The 21,120-nt window shown below is 35.1% G+C and overlaps 1 long non-coding RNA gene across 1 annotated transcript; it reads right to left on the bottom strand.

Moving 5' to 3' along the window:
• Positions 1-11,913: 11,913 nt before the first annotated feature.
• On the bottom strand, positions 11,914-20,909 carry LOC135449051 (uncharacterized). The gene is made up of 3 exons (XR_010440628.1): positions 20,845-20,909; positions 13,815-13,950; positions 11,914-12,307 (listed from the first exon to the last, which is right to left on the bottom strand). It is a non-coding gene; the product is annotated as an uncharacterized LOC135449051 (long non-coding RNA).
• Positions 20,910-21,120: the final 211 nt, after the last annotated feature.

The raw sequence follows: 21,120 nt of genomic DNA, 5'->3' as shown, positions 1-21,120 counted from the left end.
GTAAAAAGCAATAGCAATTTGAGCTGCTTCAGTAGATTAATTACTTTTTCATAATCCATCTTATCTAACTAATTACTACTCATCACTTATCAATTTGAAAATATTGCAAATCCACTCATTCAGAATTATGATCAGTTTCCGGTTTTCTCACAGTGCCATATCTGTGATTCCTGATCTGATTTCTGATAGAGAAAAATCAAGCTTCCATTATTGATATAATTGTGTTTTCTTACTTGATTTTATTTGCCACCTTTTTCAAATCTAAGGTATATCTTCTCCCTTATGTTATTCTATTAACATTCTGCATAAAATACTCTTCATTACTGCAGATAGCAAAGAATTATGTTCATGTTACATGAGTTGTCACCTGGGAATTTTAGTATGATCTAGTTTGGAGATTCTGAGAAACAGCTTGCTCAATTCTTGTCTTCCCTTATTTTTGTTATTGGCAGTACATCTGCAAACTGAAAAAGATTTATTTCCTTTTTTCTTGGGTGCTTCTGAAGGCACTGGAAGGCTAAAGGCACTTGTTTACAAGGAAGTGAGAATAGCAGCACAAACCCATTTTGATAGATGATCCAGGTTACTCTTCAGACTTCCCTGTTGTTTTACTGATTCCCTAAACAGAAAGACTAATTCAAGTTTATGTTCTGTGTATTTGCTGTGATCTCTCCAGAATTCTTTCCCTCCCCCCCCACCCCGCCCAAGACTAAACAAAATCATTTTCTTTTTATCTATCAGCACAGTGACAGTGAAGTAACCACTAACTAATCAATTTTATTGCTAAACTAATTTTTGTTTTAAACAAACATCACCATATTTTGTTGACACAATTAAACGATTTGAGTGTTATGCCATATATCTAGCATGCACCCTTGGGAGCAGGTAGAAGCTACAGCAGAAATCATGACGTACGTGCCTCTGCATCAAATTAAATATTTTTCCCTTAATCCTAACACCAGCAGCTGTTAGACACTGTGGCTTGCTGCGTATAGCCCATATAATGAGACAGATGCTGGCAGTTCAAGTTCCTCTGCTGAATGCTGAATAAAGCCCATTTCTCCAAGGCCACTAAGTCTTATTGCTGTTGAAATAGTCCTCCTCAAGCAAACAAATAAATTTGGCATTCAGATTTCATAAAGATGGAAACCAGCACTGTGTTTTTTATTACTAGGGAGACAAAAAATAAAGAGGCTTGGTAAATGAAATGCAAGAAATGTCCATAGAGTTTGGTGCAAAAGTAATCTCTTTCTGTTATCCAAAATGGAGTCAAATTAATCCTTTGCAATAACTACAGAAGTTCTTAGTAATCCCAAAATTGGAGATGGCTATTGCCAACCATTGATACAATGTCCTGGAAAAAGTAATTTACTGATTGTGCAAGAGAACAGAACTGTCTGCAGGTGGATGATACAGCTAATTGACCCTTCGTATTGAGAGCAGACGTAATCTGTTTCAAGCTCCATTTTATTTATCTTCTGTTCCATTGCTTAGCAGGCTGCCAGGTTAAGGGCAATCCTTTCATTCTACCCAGCAATGTGAAGACAGCTTTTCCATATTTGAACAATAAAATCCTGTTCAACGGGCTACAGAACCACCAATTAAAATTCTCCAATAAAAGTAATCTGAAAATATGATCTAAAACTGAGAACAAAAAAAATCTGAAGCAGATCACTTCTTGAAGCAGTGTGCTGATTACTTCCTACTGCAATGTGTGCTGTTGGGTTTCATTGCAAGTGTGGGAAGGGGGCTTTGATTGTGATTGGGATTTATGTATTAAAACAGATTAGTCTAAATTGGAAGAATAGTATAATTATGTGTTTTGGGGTTTTTTGGCTTTTTTTGAGCTGGATGAAAGTTAGTTGGGGCATGACAACTGAAGTTGCTTGTGCTTAGAGGGCCAAATCTTCTCCCTGCTGTGTAGCCAAAGTAAACAAGTTGTTCAACAGAGTTTGAGGATTAATTGAAAATATTTCTGTAGGCAATAGTTTACCTGTAAAACCAGAGAATAACTGCTTTATTATATTGTGGCATCTCCTGCGACTCTTGTGCTTGTACCTCAGACGTAAGAATTATCCTGACATGCTTATATACAAAACTATCAAAACCTTCTATTCTTCCCATCCCTTTTTCACATACTAACAAGACATGAGGATAACAACTTTAAGACTACCATGTCAGCTCTCGCTCTTAAAGAGTCCCACACATAAAATTTTAATATTAATTTCAAAGATTCTGCTTCACATTAATCAATATAAAAAAGAAAAAATATATACCTACTGTTGGTTACAGGGAATTGAAACATTCACTATTGCTGTACCTGCTACTAGTTTATATATTTTGTACTAAAATGGCACTTTCCTGGCTTAGATATAAAAAGTCTCATACAAAGGAAGTCTCTTGCTTTACAATAAATATTAAGTGTATCCAAAATCTTATGTTTGTGAGTTTTTTTAATAAAATGGATATATTTAAGCTAAATATTACCAAAACAAATTTAGATCTAAAGTGTGGTTGTGTAAGTGTGAATTTTCAAATAGATCTCTGAGTTTCCAGAGCATATTGTGAGATCTATGTCTCCCAAAGTGAATATTCACACTACTGCATGAAGTGGAACAGGATGAGCAGAGCTGGTTTTGAAGAAATATTTTATATGTATGCATCACAAAAGTCATGTTTTCATACATGCAATGTAATATGAGGATTATGAATTTTTAACTTCCCAGTTTTGGTCCCAAATCTTGGTTGGGAGGGACAATTAATAATTATTCCCATACTTTGCCAGCATTAAAGCTCTAATAGGGAGATATTTTTTATCTTCTCAGGTATTAAATAAGTAGAATCTGATTTATTTTACAATATTTAAACTAGGACTAGTAAGTACTAGTCCTAATTTCATAATAAATGTAGTTAGGTTTTACTGTGTTTGCTGTAGGCATTTCAGTCCCTTCCAATCATATCCAAGCTTCAGTCCAAGAACAGTGAATAGGCATACACGACATTATATCCAAACACAAAGCTGCAATAAAAAAACCACAAAATACCTTCCCTGCTACAACCAGCTTTCTTAGACCCCTCTCTCATACCTGCCTTTTCCTATGAATCAAGCAGATCTCAGAAGGGGACAAAAGCTGCTCTGCTGGTCTCCAGGGCTCCCTCCAGGGCTTTATTCCATGGCACTCCATCAAGCAGTGCCTGAAGAGGTCAAAGTCATCTGCTCTCCTAAGTGTAGGGTGCAGAGCTTACTGTGCACCCCCCTCACTGCCCTGAGGCCCCAGAACTCCTCCATGCCACGGTCACTGCAGCCAAGGCTGCCCACATAATAGGACACACAATAACACTCAGGTGTTAAACTCTAGCACGTCTTGTCACTATCCTTTTGCCTCCTGTAAAAGCATGGCTTAATAAACTGTTTTTTCAGTGTTTTCCTCTTCTATTGCTCCATGTACATTTGGTTTAGTGACACTGTGCTAAGGCAATGGACATTTTTACCAAGGATATCACAATCCAGATTTAATTTCTGGACCATAAGTTACAGTCCTAATAATAATATAATCATAATTACTGTACTAAGTACTCTGAGCTAGGTTTTTGAGGAATTTCAATGTACAAGGAACTTATAGCCTCCCTTATTTCTGACCCTAGCAACAATTAAAATAAAACCAAGACAGAATGAATGCTATACAGTTTGGACCAATCTGATGCTTTAAAGTATTAACAGTTTAAAGTTCTCTACTATATTTTTTAAAGCCCAATTTAATGCCCAATTTTTAAAATTGGATTTTCTACCTTTATTTTGTGTCCATGAGTCAAGATGAGGTTCTGCAGCTATAGAATACAGTATTTCTATGACCACAAAATGTATTTTGCTGGTGGCATCCTGAGCTGCATCAAAAGCAGCATGGCCAGCAGGTTGGGGGAGGTGATTCTCTCATTCTAGTCAGCTCTTGTGAGATCCCACCAGGAATTCTGCATCCAGCTCTGGGCTCCTCAACATAAGAGAACATGGAACCAATGGAGCAAGTCCAGAGAAGGGCTGTGAAGGTGATGAGAGCACAGGAACACCTCCCCACCAAAGACAGGCTGAGAAGGTTCAGCCTGGAGAACAGAAGGTTGCACGGAGGCCTCATGCCTGCTGTTGCAAAGTAGTGAATGAATTACTTCTTTTATTCTATTTCCGCATGCAGCTTTTGCTCCACCTACTAAATGGTCTTTATCTGCACACAGGAGTTCTCACTTTTACCTTTCTGATTCTCTCCCCTGCTCCTGCTGCAGGGGAATGAGCAACTGTGGGACATTGATTTGCCAGCTGGGATTAGCCCACAACAAAAGTCAGTACATTTGTGATGGATGCATATTCCACAAATGGAGTTGGTACTTTTTTTCTTTTCATGGGTTAAATTCCATTGCACTTTTCAGTACAGAGCTCATATAAGAACATTGTAGTTCTGCAGAATTAGGATTCTTAGTTAATCCTTAGCTATTTGAAGAAGAAGCAGATTTCCATCACTACTGTGCAAAACTTATTTTTCCTCTAGGAATCTATTAGGAGACCCTACTGCAGTAAGTTCTTACCTTGTAGACTACTGTATTTCTGTAAGTAAACATATGAGGCTGTTTGACTAGCAGTTGTGTATTAATTTAGTTACATAAAGCAGACTTAAAGTGTTTATTACCTCTGGAAAGAGAAAGAAAAGTGGCAAATGGGATCTATTGTATTCTTTGTATAGTTTATGCTTTGCATTTTCTTGGAAATAATTCAGTCCTGGCCGGTTTGAGACTCAGTAATTATTTCTTAGATTGTTACAATAAACACAAGGATTGTACCACCCACATACAGTTAAAATTAATCATATAAGTTGCACTCTTGTGTTTTAAATATTGAAAAAGCATCAATGAATATATGATTTTATTGCAGTCTTGTTTTGTCTTCCTTTTTATGCAAATCATAGAAGTAAAAAGTGAAGCAACAGCAAATTCAAGCAGATATTACTTAATCTACTTCTAAGACACCATTACTTGAAGAACAGGAATTGAAGAATTCCTACATTAATCTAGTATTGGGTAAATTATCTCATACAGGCAGCTGGTGTTGCAAAACACTGAAGAAAGACAAAATCAACAATTCACAGAAGCTGAACACCTGGGCTGAATCATAAAGAGGGGTAAACACCCACCAAATGCTCTTCAATAATCTGAAAGAGTGGGAAGAATGCTTTTAAGGGTCACGAGGAGAATGATTGTATTAGAAAATATTGGCATGACATTTTGAAATGAAAATTTAGGATTAAAATAGGAAGAATCACCTTCCAATTCAAAAAGCCCTACTGCGCTGTCACCTCTCACTTTCTGATACTGAAGCAGGATGGAGCAGATCTGAATGCAAAGGGATGAGAGAGGAAGAACCATAAAACTATATATCAGAAGCCTGAGTCCTAGGCTTTGCAATCCATTGAATTAAATACTGTGGCGACATGCAATGTTTGTGGATTAGAGGAAACTGTTGTTTATTCAGAAATTAATAACTTGTTCCACTACAGCTCAATAAGACCAACTTTCTAGAGTTGTAAACTGCTTCATTCTAGAGGTAAAGCTCAGGAGAACTCTACAAGTAACATGAAATAACCAAAAATAAAGAAAACAATTCATTTGAGAGATTCTTTCCATTTGCTGGAAACCTGATAGACTTCTTTTGAATTTTTACTCCAAAACAAAGAAATAGATCTCATTTAAATCATTGACTACCTGATTACATTTCATATAGACTTACAGATTTTTTCCTGTTTTTTTTACACATTGCTTACAAGCCATTCATCTCTTGTTTATATCAAATTCTTAGAAATTTAAATAAAATTCTTTTGACTCTAACATTCTTAAATTTCTAATTCCTTACATTCCTAAAAAAACCCCACAAAGTCAAATTTGAAGAGGGCTAAACTTCAAGACACTGGTCCTCTGATGTTCAAAAGATAAAGAACCAAAATTATTACTGTTTTCCTTGTATTTTAATTTGTGTATATAAAGAATAAATATATTTTCAAACTATGTAATAAATGAATGAACAATCTCCAAATATGACAGCTAATATCAAACCTAATTCAAGTTCCTGGATAATTTCTCTGTTCTTCACAGAAATTCTCTTCATCACAAAACTAAATTCTGCTTTTTCCACCAAATTGTTTCCTTTTTCCAACTATTAGAGAGCTACTACTACTCTACGTTCTTTATCTTCCCTGACAATTTCACTAAACATTAGTCAACCTTGTACGATGTGATTTTCTACAGGTGTTGTGACCTGTTTTTTGGTGGAAAAATTCACCTGAGCTGCATAAGTTGGCACACTGATCCATAGGTATTCATATATCCTATTAGTTTTTCAAAATGTCAGCCATCATTCCTCAGAACCTGATAATATCCTGAGGCCCATTCTAATCTGCAATTGTGAACTCAGGATCAGAAAGGCCTTGTATTTTCTATTTGCAAATATTTAGAACTATTGAGGCATGCTAGACATTGTTCCAATACTGCTTACATTTCAATTATTTTTAATACATGCTGTGATACCCCTTGAATAATTCATGCCTCCAAAAAATTAGAGCGGCACAGATTACTGTCAGTCTGTCTGCGTGTTTCACTGTTCTTCAAAACAAAACCATGTAATTCCTGATTCTATATCCTATCCTGATTTTTTCCTTTGATTACAAGGGAAAAGATTTAATTTATGTTGCTGAAAAAGACATCAGAATCAAACTCATAATTTGTAGAGTATAGCGACATATGAGAAGGGAAATATTAATCCCACACATTGACATGACTGAAACTTTTTTGATTAAGTGAAAATTTCACAATAATAATTTTGTAACCTATATTTGTCACAAAATATCCTTGAATTTTTTTAACAAGAATATGAATAGAGATTACTTCTGAGGATGTTATGGCCAAATCACCCATGTACTGTAAAAAAGGTGAATAACAAGGAAGTGGATATTACTTGAAGTGAATATTTTTAATGGGGAGAAAGAACAGTTCATATTCTTAAAGAGTAATAACTGGGCCTAATCAGTATTAGCTTAAATCCCGCTGTTGTCCCTTGCAAAAGAAACAAACTGCAAAACTGGTGTCAGTAGGAAGAGGTCAGCTTCGTGGAGGAGTTTAGAGTGGTTTAATTCTGTCTGTTGGTATGGGAAGCAGATGAACTCTTCCCTGCCTCTCCTTAAATACTCATCTCAAATATTTTGTTCTTGCTCACATATACAATATTCTCTGTAATAAGGACACCATTTCTTGTCATTTAGAACATCAGGTCTAAAAAGACAAAATAAATCCCCTCTCTCAGCATGAGTTGCCTTTTTCAGGATGTCCCAAGGACTGAGCATATGCATGTCATGGAATGGGAGGATTAAAAAAAATTTCTTGTAGCAGTCTTATAGAGAGATTCAGGTTTCCAAAATTGTTCCAGGGGATGATTATCATCTCAGAGAATTTCCTCTCATTAGATGCAACCCCTCAGCAAATCCTTCCTGTAGTGAAGACTATTTTTCAGACCTAAGGGTAGAGACAATTTTTTTCATTCCCTCCCTCAGGAAATTTACTGCTCATGAAAGTGCTGGCTCAGCAGTCCTGAGGTTGAAGTTGTTATCCACAACATTAATGAATAATGCAACATAGCCTCTAAAACTGTTTCTGTGAAATGAATGGGGTTATTTGGGTCATACCAGAACTGCTAAGCAAATTATGTTTTTCACAGGAAATGTTCTTTCTATAGTGAATGCTACTAAGTAGTAAAGTAGGAAAATACATTAATTTGAATTTTTTTACACATATGTATCTCTAAGAACAACTTTACTTCAGTACGATTTAGAAAATACAGTGGGAGATGATGAATTGTGACTGTTTTTGAAAGTCAGATTGTTATTAAAAGCACTGAAATAAGGAACAATAGAGGGTTTTCTGTTGTTGGGTTTTTGGAATGGGTGCTATCTGGAGTTCAACACCACAAGTGCTGTAATGCAAACACATTCTGTGGATATTAACTCAAACAAAAATTTGGCATAATTGCTATTCTGCAATGTAGAAATATATATGTATTTCTAGACTATTAGAAGTCATTCCTAGAAGGTCTTTTAACTAAGCAACTCAAGAGAACCCAGTTCAGCATTTTTCATGGTAAGGTTATACAAAAACATATTTACAGGGATAAAAAAAAGGGAAGAATGGTAATTCTGAAGATGTAGAAAATATTGGCCAAAAAGGAAGAATGGTAAATTTGAAAATGTAGGAAATATTGGCCGTTATGTTGATTGTAAAAATTTATATTCCTTGCTTTCAAAAATTCTGAAATCAAAATTCAAATCTCACCTTAACTAAAATCTCTGTCTTAACTGTGCCCTTTGTCTCCAGTACAACTGAAAGCAAGGGCTTACTTTTTACAGTTATGCTCCAGCTCATTTTCAACAAAATGAGAGTGCTCTAAAGAATGAGAAAATGAAATGTTATCTTTTCTAAAAATGCATGCATGACAAAAGAATATATTTCATTCAAAATCAGAGAAATTTAAATATTAGTAAAAGAATTTTTGTTAAAACGATGTCAAAATTAACTAATATGGGTTTATCTTAAAATTTCACAGATAACAAAACCCTGAAGCAGTTAAAAGGGATAGATGGGGAGAGAAACAATACTTTGATTTTAAAGTAAGAAAAACTATTTTTTCTCTAAAGAGAGATATCAGTAAAAAAAAGTATTTAGCAATCATTATTATGGCAAAATAAGAACTTGTAGAATTTCATTTGCTTTATGCAATTCATGAGAAAATCTTTTCAGAAAGGTCATGACTCCTGCTCTTCTTTGAAGAAGAAAACCAGGAAAAACCCACATATTACTCTCCTCATTGATCTCTATATGATATTTTCTAATCAACAGTCTTCAAGCACCATAGATAACTTTAAGGTCAGGAAAAAGTTTCAGCTTCTGCCAATAATAACAATAATTATTATTATTATCAGGTAATAATTTCAAACCCAGATCTGGGTCACTATCACCCCCTTTTTATACTTTCATTCTTTACACAGTAAGTGGCCTTTGAAACTCACTGATTATATTCATATCTAGTAGGCACATGACAACATCTTAGAGCTCCCAGTATTGATTAATATTTTAAAATATAAAAGATGCTGCCCAGAAAATTAATCTCATCCAACATCAGATATTACAATTGTGTGAGATAAACACACTTGGGATTTGCATCTTTCCATAGTTTTGTGAACCATTTTGTGGTCAGTGACTTAACTGCCCAGAGAACACAAATAAGTTCACTTCATTTTAGCCATAATGCAGTTCTGCTCCAGACACTCAGAGGGCAGTTCTTATCAAGCTGGTGTCTCAACTTTAAAGACAATCTACCTTTTCTCTTTGCATCACTTAGAAAACTGAAGGCTAATACCTCAAATTAGCCCAAGTATCTTTTTCCTCTGTTTTGCAGCAAAGCCTCACTTGGTCATTCCAATCTTTACATTCCCTTTTAGCAATACCTTGAACGAACAGCTGCTTTCACCTTCCTCTTGGATATCCAGATTACTTACAAAACAGTACTGCAGTAGAAGCAAAGACTAGACATATCAAATTGCAGTGTAAATTAAGGCATTGCTCTATCTCCTTAAGCATGGCTCATGTCCAGATATTGTATTTATTCCAAGTACTCTTTCCATCTGAAGGCAGGAACAAACAAAATAATCTGCTTAGCTCTTTCCAGAGTAACAGGATTGTTATAATGTCAACTGAAAAATATAACACTGATGTTTTCATGGACATGAAAAAATATATGCTGGGACTAGAGGACTGCAAAGGGTAGGATCAGATTTCCATATACATCATATCTTGCAGCTTAAATAAAATAGTTTCTGGTATATGAGCACCCCTTACCAAATGAAACATAGAATCCAGACTTTTTGTCTGAAGTCCCTTTCTAGTATCATAAGAGGGTCAGGGACAGAATCCTTCTAGTGAGGAAAAATTTCTTGCACTTGGAATTGCAAAATGGAGAAGAAGGTTTTGGGGGTCCAGTGTACATTATACCTCTGTGGTGACCTGCCTAGGCAACATAGAATAGGCGTGACATTTTGAAAAGCCATCTTTGAGAAAGCTCTGTTAATTGAATCCAGTAGAGGTTCCTAACAAACAGGTTCACTAATGATGAGTCAGTGTGGCCCTCTCTCCCCTATGTACATGCACACTCAAGCCTTTTAGTCAGCAAACATGCCTCTGCAAATAAAAAAAGTATTAACCCAAATAGTCAGTGACTTCAGGGAAGACCAGGACATACAGGCTCCCTTTATTTGGGTTAGCTGTTGAAGGATGATAGTAAATTAATAAAGTACAACAAAACATGTTCTGCTAGCCAACCCTGCAGCAAACTACTTTGCAGCCATGCCAGGAGATTGTCCTTTGTCATCTGTTTATGATGTCTCTTGCCAAGAAAAATTCTCTAAGCTGCCTGTTCTCAGAGTGGCAACTGCCAGCCTTGACTGTAATTATGGGTTTTCCAGACAGCTGTGATAGTATTTAGTTGTTGGCATGATGAAGTGAGCTGAAATTGGACGTGGATAGAGAGTAATCTGGCATACCAGTGTCATGCATTCGTGAGCATCTTAGCTACATTAAAACTTATATGGCTGCTGAATCTGGTGTATGATGTATTTTCATTTTGAATGAGGTTTCTAGGATGAATCTGATATCAGAATTATGCCTAACTTCTTCCTGAACATTCAAACACATCTTGTAAATTCTATTTTAACTTGAGGACATGCTTAATGGTATGTAAAAACCTGAAACTGGAAGCTCATGAAAGACCTGAGGTAATGAGACCTATGCAGCTGCTGAAGGTCACCAAATATTCCTACCTGGCAAAAATGATGGCCATATCTGAAACTCTAACTTTAGAGTCAAAATTTTAACAAGACCTCGTGTATCAAAATTTCTGCTTAACAGTGTTTATGTCATACAAAATGTGAACTGAATCCAACCATCATCCTGTACTCATATACTCTTAGAAGACAAAGAAATGTGTTGGCAAACATTTTGATTGACTGCAGATGACCAGGATATATCTGTCCCTAGGGAAGCATGGAGATCTAGGGAAAGCTAGATACCCCTAGCTAAATACCTATATTATGCTTATAGTAAACTTATCCTTTTCTATATCCCCTGAAATGAAATAAAGATGTATCACTGATCTCTCCTGCTGTAAGCAGATGACAAAATGAGTATGGTCTAGATAGGACAGATTAGCATGGTGTTTCCAACAAAAAAAGGCAAGTGAAAATGCTGCACAAGAGTCAGTGAACTTGAAAACCAGAGTATGCCAATGCTTATCACATAGCTGATTCTAGTAACAACGCATAATTTGACATCATTTCAATTTATTATCCATCTGACATATCTATTGAGTCCTTCCTTATTAAATTCTGCTCTACTTGGAACAAAAGCTGCCTCTTTGACCTATAATGACATTTCAAAGGCTAAAGAATAATTATTGAAATAAAAGCCTTATAATGGCTATCTAATACCTTCCCACACAGAATCTTTTCTTGTGCAGAAAATGCTTTCACTGTTGGTGGTCCCCTTGTTAATTTTTTTTTTTGCTCTTAGTTTCTGCCCCCCCCCCCCCCCCTTTAAATGCATGGGTATGAAAATGAAATGCCCTGCCACAAGTTCTGTAAGTGTACTGCATTATGTGAGCACAGTAGATGCAAGTTGCATGAAACTCAGTTACATTTTTACAGTCAAATAAATAAGTGAACACTCAAGTCAACGTCTTCCAAAACTATGAAGAAATGCTTGAGGGGAAAAAAGTATTCTTTAATTGCAGACATTTGTATAGGGTATAGAAACCATGTCTATTAAATCTGAATTGAATTACACTCACTATTCTGAGTTCCAGCTAGTAATAATTCAATATCAAGAGAGAAATTTGACTTCAGTCAGTTTCGCAAGAAATTATGTGAAAGTTTGGAGAAGCTAGTGGAGAATAACAATTGGATATGAACATCTCCCTTTAAGAAAATATGCTAAATACTTTGAAATGTAAACCAACATAATCTGTATTTTGAAACAGAGTCATTAGTCATTTGCAGCATAATGTTTCTTAGTCAAGGAAACAATCCCTCACTATTTAAGTCTTGAGATGATAGTCCATATATTTGAGGAGTTGATACCACACCAGTTTTTTCTCCAATTTAACAGGTAACTTTCTGGGTCAAAGTTGTCTAAATTAAGGTCTTCATCTTCTAATACAAAAGTCTCTTTTTGCCTTAAAAAGAAACAAAATAAAAATGATATTTATATATAGCTGTCCTGACAGAAAAAGTAAGAGACCGTGACTCCATAAACATCCTCAAAATTTCAATTATCCAAAGAATATATGGGTTTAGAAAAATAATTTTTAGCAATTAAATTTTGTTGGATATTTGACTATTGCAATTGGCAAGACTGCAAAACCCTGATGCACATAAGCATATGCTTAAATATTCTTGTTGTTCCTGCTCCCTCTGGATTTGAACAAATTATGAGAGAGCTTAATAGGAATAACCTGTTAATCATTAACCAAATATTAACTCAAAACTTCTTTCATTAAATCAGTACAAGAAAGCCAGTATTTTGATTTATTTCAGATATCCCAGATTTTGACACTGTTTGGATAGAAATCTTACTTCTAAAGCTAAACAAGAGGGAAGATTTCTACATGTCCAAGCCTCTGTGCATTGAAACAGCAATAACAGTGGGATAATGAGGAGATCACCAAAAGAAGGCGGATGGAAATAATCTACTCCAATATGCATTATTCTACCTTGTTTATAAGTTATGAAGGAAGTTACATGTCCCCCAAACTCAAGTATATAGAGAATGAAGGTGCATCATTCTTTTCAACAAAATTTCCCCCCAAATTTGTTCTGCTTATTCTGGTGAAGTCAAATTTAAGGGTGAGACTAATAGTAGCCTCCTACTGTCTAGCAGGGCTGGCAACTGACAATATAGTATCAGATTCTTTTCTTTTTCTCAGATGTGCATATTGAAATAAGAAGTATGGTTCTGACAGGATCTACATAAAATTATTAATAAAATAGCGGTCACAGAATTATAAATGTTACCTAGAGCTGCAGCACCACCTCCAAATTCAAAACCTTTCAAAATTGTTGAAAAAGACACATCAGGATTCTGGTCTAACTAAATAAAATATTGACCATTTTTGAGATACAGATTCACTCCAGTTTTAAATAAGTCTGGTAGTTTTTCTTGGTTGCCTTCAATTTCTAACAATTTTCATGGTGACTAACTTACATTTTTATGTGATGAACTTCATTAAAATATCTCCCTTATGACAAGTAGAAACAATTTATCATCCTCCAACACACTCACATACCTTTTAATTCTGTATGTAGCTGGGTATATTATGAGCTCCACAGAGCACAGCCTCTCTCACTTGTCCAGGAGCATCACAGTAATGTAACTGCCACCTACATATACACTTCTAATATTATAAAGACTCTAATTCATGCATTATGGAGTCCAAATACATTAAAAAATAAACAAAGAATGCAGGACACATCAGGAGCATCCTACATATTTCTGTGTATATTGAAAAATAAAGGAGTGCACATAGTTCTGTACTGACTGTAAAACGTAAACTGCATAAACATTTAATGAAAGGGTTCTCAGGTGCTCCCTTCAGATTCAGGAATGAAAATCAAAGGTTAATGAGTAGTATAATTCAGCTCAAATTAAAATTGAGGGAGGAGAATCAAACTCAGTTTGCTCACATGTTGAAAGGCAGGTAGAGTTCCATCCACCACTCTATTCCACACACATCTCTTTAGAATACTTGCAAGTCCAGGTTGCCAGGTGAGGAGATATGATGAGCTGAAGAGGTACATGCAGTAGTCAAAACTGTACACTCTGGAAAGAAGCAGCTTAAAGTAATAACCTGAACATTGATCACGTCTATCTTTATTATATAACTTTACAGACAATTTTGAATTCATCACTATCCCATTGATAGTGTAAGTTATGTTCTCCTTTCCAAAAATCTCCTGAATGATCATGAAAGGTCAAACCATTTCCAACTGTCACAAAACCATCAATAAATACTGATAAAATTTAGTTCCTCTTCAACCATTATGACATACTCACTTCATAACCAAAAGTATTAAGAGACATTGGAAAGTAAATTTTGAGAACAGAGAACATGTATTTTAAATAGATCTACAAATGCAGAAAGGTGATCTGTGTCTGAACAGTAACAAATGTAATATCTCTATTGGGAAGAGAAGGGAAGATGACTTGGGGTGTAGACAAATTACCTTATCTCAGTAACATACAAAATTAAGAATATATTTTAAGGAACAATCATTAGACACACAGCGTAAATAAGAGGACATTGCATGGGTTTACAAACAACATGCATTTACTTGAAATCCATTTTTGAAATTCACTTTCAATAAAAATGAAACATATTTCATTTGTGGAAATCAAAGCCTCAATTTTTAATCATGCTTAATGAGGAATCAAAAGAGGAAGGATGCTGGTTTAAAATGAAAACCTGAAATGTTTGGTAATGATAACTATGGCAGGAACATCAGCCTGGAGAGGGTAATAATAATGCTGTTTGAGATGGTTTTGGAAGTTTTTTTTCTTAAAAGTGCAACTGTAATATGCTAGAATGCCCAATTACTTGGCAAGAAACTATATCTTTTGGTTGGCTAATAAAAATAAGGTAGTATAGATGATGTCTACAAATTAATGATGTGTTCTACCTAGACAGTAGAGAAAAGCAGGAGATTATTAGTGGGCAGAGTAACTGGCAGAAAAAGAAGATACAAGTTGGCTAGAAATTAGAAGCCGTAGGTGCAGAAGTTTATAAAAATGTATTCCTTATATTGATACTTCTAACATCCATGGAAAGATCTTTGTGATGTTTATGCCCACAGAATGAGGTGTAAATTCTTCAAGCTAATAAAAACCAATTACTCAAGGAAGGATTATTTGCAATAGTCTATTACCCAAATAAAAAAAATGACAGAAGAGTATCACATCATGGATAACTGAAATACCTGAGCCATTTCTTTTTTACCATCAAATCCAGTTTAAGCATCCAGTAGTTTGTATTAAAGGGCCACCTATCCTTTTGTTTCAGCTGGGTTTAATTTCAATCTACGTCCACCTACTTTACATTAGACTTAGAGTAAGTTTATTAGTAAAAAGCATAAATAAGAAAAAGAAATCCCTTTTCAGTAGAATTATCAGGACAAAAATTTGTGAAAGTCACCTCAAAACTTCATGAGGTCATCATGATCATCCTTTCTGACCATCAACTCATCAGCAAACGGAATGTTTCTGGATTTAATGAAATAAAAATCAGAGATTAAGCTTGTTTTGCAAGTCAAAATTGTTGCTTTTCTTGAGGGGAATGTTAGAGACCTGGATAACTTTTGCATAACAGGTATCAATATGGTATCAGAGCCCTACAAAAATGTCTACTGATAGAATCACTTGCAAAAAAGCTGGATGCAAAACCAGAGAAAAGAAGCTTCTTACAATTAATTTTTATTCTGAAGATTCATAACTGATGAGTACCATAGAGACAGCTAAAAACCGTTAAAAATATCTTTATTTCACTTGAATAGGGACAACCACCTTTAACAATATTTGATACATGAATGAACCAACGTTTTGTATTCTGTGCCTGTACTGACATACTTTTTCATCCTTCGCCTTTTTGACATCAGTGCCCAATGTGGCAAGTTTTTGAAGGTTTGCCAGATGAGAAATTGCTCCAAGGGCAATAGAAAAAACAGAATCATACTCCAAATCATGGTCTAATCCAGTGCCTGACCTTAGGAAAGGAAGCTCATACTTTGAAAAAACACATATTAAAAACTGCAACACTGAAGCAAAAACATCCCATGTATTTTCGAGTCTAGTTAGATGAGTGACTTTATTACAAAGACAGCAAAATATACACCAGATAAAGTGGTTTTCCTGTTTTAAGTGAACATAGTTTTGAAGAGGAGCCAATTTCGCACATAAATTTACAAGCACATATAAACCATTTTTCAATACCCTACAGTAAGGATAATACAAAATAACCATTTATACACAGTATCACTTCAATATCTTCAGGAAATTGAAAGCACACATATGCACAGTCTTGATAGACATACAAATTGAATATCTGCTTTCAGAAGTTAAAGGATCACACATCACATACATCTAAGCACAGCCTATTTCACTCAAAAATTGATGAGATATATATGCCACTGGAATGCTTTTGTTAACACTGTGAAGATAAATGTGTAAAGATGAAAAACGAAATCCATGAAAAGTTGAAAGCAGTCAACAGTAAATTTACTATCTTAAAAGAATGAAACTTGCACAAAAAATTTGATATCTAGATAGCCAAGATGGAGATCTATACAAGAAATTGAGAAGCAAAAATTGCATCAACAACAGAGAAATCACACTACAATAAAGTTTGGGATGTTCCAGTATTAATTTAATTTGGAAAGTTGAGTAATACGTTTCCATATTCTCCATAGCTAAATTATTACTGCATTTTATTATCACCTTTTTTACTCCTATAATCCGACAGAGTTATTGAAATGCCTTGAAACAGAATAGTTGCCTTCCACTCCTTCTGTAAAACTAACTATTTTCCTTTGTATTTAGTCAGTGGAAATTCACATTGGCAGGCAGGGTTATGATAGTGAAGCAATATTGTTATTGAGATGTATACATTTTTACCTCTTAAAAACTTGGTACAAAGTCCATATATAGATGAAAAGAGGTGCAAATGATTTACAATTACCACCTCAGAGTCAGATAGGTCTGTGACACATATGATGCTCAACAATTGGCAGAATGATAAGAAGTGGATGAAACAGCTATTAAGCTGACATTTACTTCAAACCACCTATTTTCTTTTTCAGAAAACCTGGACTAAGAGTCACCAATTTCTGCAGAAGTTAAGGCCAAAGGAGATATTTGAGCACCTGCAAATGAAGATGACATATTTTGCAGATTTAATGAATACACAAGATAACATGAAGATAAAAAAAGATAAACAAAAAGGCAAATAAATGCCATATATAGGTGGCATTTATTTATTACATTCAACAGACTAGCTTATATAGCATTTTCTATAATTACACAGTAAAATATTTTAGATGTTAATGTATTAATCTTTTAATGTTCCTTTGTTTTATACAGAAATACTAATAAGCACACTAGACATATGAAAGTAGATTGAAGTTTACTCTAAAGTCTGTAACTTTCATAAATACTAAATGATGATTTCTCTTGAGCTAATTTAAATGCAGGTTGAATACTATTTGGCAGATAGGAATCCCTAACTGGTACTTATTTCTGGTTGTGCACAATTAGAGTAAATACAGAGGAATTGTAACCAAGAAACCAGAATATTCCTTACATTCAACTGGATCCCCATAACATCAAAAGATGAGAAAAATATTCCTAAGCCTTGTTAATATATTTCTGACAGGTAGTACAGTATCACCTTCTTGACTAATACTGCTTCAAAACAACCTGCCAGGAAGGCCATTAGTAACAAGGATTACCTTGAGTGCAAGAAAGCCTTGTAGATCTTTTCCAAATCCATTTTCCTTTAACATCCATTCATGTCTCTGAACTTTTGTGCTAAAGCTAAGAAAATAACCTAAGGAGGTATTATCTTTCCTATTACGATTTCTACAGCACTACTGTGGTCCTTCCAATTTTCTTCCTTTTGCTGTAGAAAAACAATTTTTTAGACCCATCCTAAAAGTTCTTCTTTTATTTCCTGAAGATTGCTATATAAGACCAAGAAATTATTAATATTTTTTGTTTATCCTGGGTTCCTGTCTTAAGTTACCAATGAATCTCAAAATCATGGAAGAGTTCATTTCAATGCAGAATATTACAGTAACACCATAGGTTTTTATTTATTTTTATCTATGAAACACATCTGCAATTTGGTCAAAGTCATGGCATTTCACTCTTACCCTCTTTTGGAACATGTTTGGGGGTGAAGCTTTTTATTCTCAAGTGTGGCAGTGGCAAAAAATTCACAGTGGCTACTGAAACATATTTTCCTTTAACTCTATTGATTTCATCTCTTTCCTTAGATACATTTGAATTGTAAAACGGTAGAATAAGCCAAAACACTGACTTTTTGCACACTTCAGACTTAGCTTCTGTGTCATAAAACTCTAAAAACCTCCTGGTTTGCTCCAGAGTGAAAATGTTTTTTAGGAAAGTAGTTACCTGTCAGGATTTGGTTGGAGCAGTTTGTGGTGGCTACCTCCAGAACCGTAATTTTTACCATCAGGATCACTTTGTCTTTGGTCCCCCATCACAAGGCTCCCTCTTCTGAGAGGTGCCTCTTAGCCCAGAATTGTCACCAGTGCACTTCTTGCTATTGACAAACTATTATCAATTAAGGTTATTTTCTTTTGTGCAGCGCATTAAACATCCAGTCTGCTATGCTGCACTGACAAGCACTGAAATAAACTGAATATATTCAAGGAACTTTAGCAATCTTTCAGAGGCACAGACTTAACTGGAAATCAATCATGGCTTAAGCCACCATTTCCCAAAACCCATTAGCCCTACCAGGACCCATATGTACTTCCAGAACATGACATTCCAGGCTGACAAGACCTCTCAGCAAAATCAGTACATGCACCCATACTTTGACACAGCAGTACTACACTGTAATTGATTTCTTCTTCCCTAAAGACTGCCAAAGCCTGCCTCATCTGTTAGAACTATGATATTTCTGAAAGGTCACTCTCCCTTAAGCAATATGATAAATTATTTTTATTATTTGCCTTTTGCTCCTCCCCTCCTTGCAGAACTATCCAAACCTGTAATTCAGCTGTTTCCTCAAGCAACTGACTCAGCTAGGTGTAGAATTGAAGCTCAAACATGGGTACCTCAGAACGTTTCTTAGAATTATTTCTCTTTACCCTCAAAAGTTTTCCACAGGAGAAGTGTGCCAAGTTCAATTAAGCCTTTATCAAAGAGAACTGCCAAGAATGTAGCCAAGATTAATTAACACAAATGAGGTATAGCAAAAGTTACCCTTCCAACCCTGTACAGCGAGCAAGCCCTTGCAGCCAATTCCCCTACCCTGCAGAAAAGGTTTGCAGAGCCTGCAATTCAGATGACTCACTTGTCTGAATCCTTGTCATACACACATTTGATACTGAAAAACACAAAATATCAATGGTTAAAGACTTCCATCGGGAGTTAGTGACTGCAACACTGATCTATACATACATCTACGTAAATATTACATGCATACGTACACCAGAAAAAGTTAGAGACAGATAATTAAACTTCATAGGATTTTTAAACCCTTTACTCTCTTCTACCTCAAACATAGGGAGAACAAGTTTCATCTTTTCTAATACTAAGATGCAAGACGGTTGAGAAACCAAGAATTTCTTACTAGTTTAAAATAAGATAAAAATCGATAGCACAGATTTCACTGATTTTCTAAGTTTCTCCTTTTTCATTTGTGTGGTTTTTGATCTCCTTCCTAGCATTCAAAATGAGCTTTTTTTCTGAAAAACTTGTGAAGGGAAGAGATTAAAAATTAGAAGTAATAAGAAATATTTAATACAACTCTTTCTTTACAACCATATATAAAACCAGAAAAACCTACAAGGAAGCAAGTATAATATCTAATTAAAGTTATTCCACATTAAACCATAAGAAGGAAATGAGCAAATGTCTCATGTGATAATTTGTGCTTAACACCAGCATACAGAACTCACTTAAAATACAAACTCTTTATTTTTTTTTTCTTAATAATAAGAGATTATTACACTTTTTCCATCATAGCCAAATTTATACAGAGCTTGTAAAAGAACAAAAAAGAAATATTACCAAGGCAGATTGTTCAGCAAAACCAGTTAAAAATAGCAGCAAACATCTAGGTAATTGAGAGCACTTTGAAACAGACTACACATATGCATTGTCTTTTTTTCTACATATTTGATTATTAAAAAAAAAAAAAAACCATTCTGAGAGGAAGGGGAAAGGAGGTTAACCAAACTGACATTCCAGTACTCAGTAATTTGCAATACATAATACCTATAAGTAAAACAAATTTTTTTCAACAAAATTATACATATGAGCTACAGGATCGTAACAGTAGCCCAGAAGGAGCAGAAAAGTGGATCAGAGAAACATGTAAAGGTAACAGAGAAATATGATTTCTAGTGCACATTTCTAACGTTTTGTAGCAGAGAAAAAACTGTATATCCTCTCCCCAGCATAATGGTTTGGAAAAGGAAAATAACTGATATACAGCAGCTCCTATTACCAACAGCGTCTAGGCACCACGCTGCTCTGCATGATCACACTGTCAAGGGCAAAACACAACTCAAATTGTAGCATGGGAAATAGTCTAAAACTAGTTATTGCTCACACACTATTGCAAACAGCTGTCCCTTCTTCTGTCTGCCTTATCATGTTTTCCAAAGTGACCTTTGGAGGTTACCAAGGCTTTAGTATGGGTACCACATACTTTTACTAACATTTCGTAACACATTAACAAGGTCCATTGCAGAAAAACAAGGGCAGGCAAGAAGAGACTGAGTCAGATTTTTCTTAATGCTTATTTTCAGAAAAAACCTCCTTAACACTGACTAACAGATCTCACAAACGAAAACCATATTACATTTCTAAAAGAAAAAAAAAAAAAAAAAAAAACCAAAAACCAAAACAAAGCCAAAAACTCCCACAGTATGATCTTGACCAGCTATACTTTGAACCTGTGAATGGTACCTTAGTTAAGTTCTTCCCAGGAACCAGTCCCTCTCACTATTTTCACTTTAAATGCTGCAGCTAACAGACTTGATAGTTAGGTTTTTATCCTGAACAGAATCAAGCATGGCCTCATGATCACCTGATATCTGACTCTTGATTAGCTACACATTGGTTTTAATTATCCACCTGCTTTCAATTAAGTACCAGGAAATCCATCCTATTAACAGTACAAACTAATCACCCTTGCACACAAACAGTAGTCCTTTTTCTCTCAGGATACAACTGAAGAATACA

This window comes from Zonotrichia leucophrys, chromosome 5 (assembly GCF_028769735.1).
Source record: "Zonotrichia leucophrys gambelii isolate GWCS_2022_RI chromosome 5, RI_Zleu_2.0, whole genome shotgun sequence".
NCBI classification, from domain to species: domain Eukaryota; kingdom Metazoa; phylum Chordata; class Aves; order Passeriformes; family Passerellidae; genus Zonotrichia; species Zonotrichia leucophrys.
The sequence above is the reverse complement of the archived record's forward strand: the minus strand, read 5'-3'. Positions and strand labels throughout refer to the sequence as shown.